Here is a 3749-nt window from a genome sequence, read left to right on the forward strand (position 1 = left end):
AGTGAGCTCAAGGCCAGCCTGAACTACATAGCGAGACCCTGTCTCAAAAAGACAAACAAGCCGGGCGTGGTGGCGCACGCCTGTAATCCCAGCACTCTGGAGGCTGAGGCAGGAGGATCGTTGGGAGTTCAAGACCAGTCTGGGCTACAAAGTGAGCTCAAGGCCAGCCTGAACTGCATAGCGAGGCCCTGTCTCAAAAAGACAAATAAATAAATAAATAAATAAATAAATAAATAAATAATAAATAATAAAAGAAGAAATTGGGAGTCGGGTGTGGTGGTGCATGCCTGTAATCCCAGCACTGAGGCTGAGGCAGCGGGATCACGATGGGCGAGTTCAAGACCAGTCTGCACTACACAATGAGACTCTGTGTCAAAAAAATACAAACAAAAATAAATCGGGGGCTGGAGTTATAGCCCAGTGGTAGAGCATGGGCTTCCCATGCCTGAGGTGCTTGGATTCAAACCTAGTACCAACGGAATAAAAAAGGGGAAGTAAAAGTACTTTCATAAGTAAATGAAAGTACTAAGTGAAATGATATCTCTGCTGGAAGTGGTAAGAACTAAAACCTTCTGCTTCTGGGTAGTTTGTAGTAAGTCTCCACAGGCCACCCCCGGCGCCTATTGCAACAGCTGGGAAAAAACAGGCACAGGGGAGTTCATTTTATTTTTATTAGTATTTTTTATTTTTGGTACCGGGAATTGAAGTCACCTTGCACTTGCCAGGCAGGTGCTTATGCCACTGAGCTATATCCCTGGCCCCTCACTTTATTTTTAAAAGAGTGGAGAGTGGTGGAAAAAATACAGGTGACTAAAATTCCAAGAAGGAAAGGGTCCTCTCAGAGTGAGCCAGCGATGGGTGGCCATTTCATTCCCTGAGACATCTGCTGCTTTGGAACAAAATCCCAGAGGGCCACTCCAAAGGAGGGTGACGAGACATTTGCCCAAAGGCCCGGTGAATCCACAGCGGCACGTTCGCCAGGCTGGCAGACTAGGTGCTAAGCCAGGACAGAAGTCACTCAGTTGCGAATGACTGACCCCACGTCCCGGGCTGCTTAGGGCCACAACCAACAGCACGAATCCGGAGGAGGGAACCATGCAGGGAAACCAAGGCTGTCACAGCAGAGCTTTACCACGTAACGGAACAGCGGCTTGGCCGAGCTCGGCCCCGCCATCCGCCAAGCACTCTTGGACCGTTCTGGGGAGGGGATAGGCTGTCACCTTTGGTCCACTGTGACCTCAGCCTGAATTCATAATGGGGATGATGAGTTCCAAGATGATGAAACAGTCGCCCCGGCCATGCCCCATGTTTGAGCACGCTGCAGGCTGTGGAGGGAAAATGAGTCTTTTCTTGCCATCTGGGGTCACTCCCAGGAAATCACGGAGTGACTGGGAAGTAAGTTCCTCAGAATGGAAACCTCGGAGGGGGCCAAGATAATGCACGACAGGCCGCCGAGGGGGAGACTCGGGCGACCTCCTACAGGGAAGTGACAGTGTGCCCGCAAAGGTAGTCCCTTGTGGGGCTCTGGAGCGCGATGCGACTTAAGGATCTGAGTCCTAATGGGGCAGCTTTGGGACGCCCTGTGTGGGGACAGGATGACACTGGGCAGCCTCGGCCTCCCAGCTGAGCTTGTGCTGTGCTCTGTTCCTTCCCCCTTCGCAGACAAACAGGCCCGGTCAGAGGCCCAGGCCCTCCCATCCCAGGGAAAAGCGGGGGCCCTGTGCAGTCAGTCACCAGGCTGTGCTGGGGGCTGCCAGTGACCGAGGTGCTGTGTGCGGGATCTCCAGAGGGACTGAACCACAGGATATGTGCACAGCACGGAAGAGAAGACCTAGCAGGGAGTCGGCACATGCCGATTATGGAGGCTGAAAAAAGCCCATGACAAGCGGCCTGGGGCTGGAGCCCCTGGGTGCTGGTAGAGGGACCCAGGCAAACCCCAAGACCTCAGAACCAGAGCAGCCAGTCAGTAACCCTTGGTTCAATGCCAAAACCCTGACAGCCCAGGCAGGAGGTTGCTGGTTTGAGTCCTGGAGTCTGAAGCCAAATGTCCTGGACTTCCCGTGTCCAGGGAAGGAATCCAGCCTGTCCCAAGTTACCTTCTGTGTTTACCTGCCCTGGCCCCAGCCACAGTGAGGGTAGGTCCCTCCCACCCACCTGTGCAGGTTCCCAGCCCACCTCCTCCGGGACCTTGTACCCTAATCAGCCAGGTTGACTCCTAAAATGGACCCTCACAGTTGCCAGGTTTCCTCCACCCTTACAGACACTGTGCCACAGGCTGCTGTGATAATGAGATGTGCCCAGGGGCCTGCCTAAAAGATTTGCAAATAACTCTGCCACTGGACAATGGATCGATGTAGTTTGGGGATGAGTTCCTTCTGAGCTATTATACACGACGTGGTGGTACCCTAGGAATATTTTTTTTTTGAGACAGGGTTTCACTATGTTTCAATAGTGAAACCCTGTGAAACCAATATAATAACATCAAGAAACTTCAGAAGCAAATCACAGGGGACTGCAGGGTCCAGGGTTTCACAGGGTTTCAGGCTGACTTTGAACTTGCAGAGATCCTCCTGTCTCAGCCTCCTGAATGCTGGGATTACAGTCATGCACTACCGTACCTGGCAGAATGGATGTTTTAAATGTGCATAATGCTTCTCTTCATTGTAAGGGAAGTTCCCTGGGGGAGGGGGCATGTCATGACTGGGGAGTGGTAATTAGGATAGGGACAAGTGGCCTGGCCAAGTGGAACCTGGTAGCAACACAGGAAAGTGGAGGAACTACTGTCCTGATGAAGGAACTCGGGATAGGGAAGCAAAGCGGAAAATATCTCCCTATTATGGCCCAGAATGGCTAGAGGGAAAGGCCCATGGCCCAAGGCACTTTGTGGAGTATACAAGGCACAGAGCTCTTTGCACAGGCTAAAGCCACCTGCTATGCGGAGGCAGACACTGCTGATGGCTTCGCGACCATCCTGCGACATCCAGAGGGTAAAAATCAGCTCACTTTTGCCAGCTTGCTTTGCAGTACTTGTTTATGTTGTTTATGACAAGGCCACAGGGCTACCTGCATTCCCCTGTGATTTGCTTCTGAAGTTTCTTGGTGTTATTATATTGGTAACATCAGCCACTTAGAAAAATAACCAGTACTGTTGGGACTAGTAGTGCATGTACAGCAGCTGGGCCTGGGGGAACACCTGTGATCCCAGCTACTTGGGAGGCTGAGGCAGGAAGATTGTAAGTTTTAGGCCAATGTGGGCAACTTAGTGAGAACTTGTCTCAAAAAAAAATATGTTTAAAAAGAGGGCTGAGGGTGTAGCGCAGTGGAGGGCACTTGCCTAGCATGCATGAAGCTCTGGGTTGCATCCCATACACCAAACCAAACCAAACCACACCAAACAAAACCCCTCTGGTCAACCCCAAAGGGGCACAGCATCCGATAGGCAGTCTTTCCAGCAGCATACTCTGCTCAGCCCACTGCATAGGGCTACTCAAGAGGCACCCGCCTTTGAGCAGGACCCTGAACAACACCCAGCCTCAGAAATTATCCTCCCAAAGCTGGGTGTGGCATCACACTTCTGAATCCCAGCACTCTGGGAGGCTGAGGTGGGAAGACTGGAAGCCGGAGTCGCACCAAGGGAATTTAGAGCGATCTTGTCTCAGAATAAAAGAATAAAAAGGGCTGGCACTGTAGGTCGTGGTAGAGAGCCCCTGGGTTCAATCCCCAGGTCTAAAAAGAAAAAGAAATAAAAA

At 51.7% G+C, this 3749-nt stretch overlaps 1 protein-coding gene across 1 annotated transcript in view; it reads left to right on the plus strand.

Annotated features, from left to right (window-relative positions):
- Positions 1-1299: 1299 nt before the first annotated feature.
- Man2a2 (mannosidase, alpha, class 2A, member 2) overlaps positions 1300-3749 on the plus strand; it is a 28880-nt gene continuing 26430 nt past the window's right edge. The window contains exon 1 of the mRNA XM_005381511.2: positions 1300-1395. The gene's annotated coding sequence lies outside the window, so the exon portion shown is untranslated. The remainder of the gene's footprint in view (positions 1396-3749) is intronic.

The sequence above is a fragment of the Chinchilla lanigera genome, unplaced genomic scaffold, assembly GCF_000276665.1.
Source record: "Chinchilla lanigera isolate Chin_1 unplaced genomic scaffold, ChiLan1.0 scaffold00015, whole genome shotgun sequence".
Classification (NCBI taxonomy): Eukaryota; Metazoa; Chordata; class Mammalia; order Rodentia; family Chinchillidae; genus Chinchilla; species Chinchilla lanigera.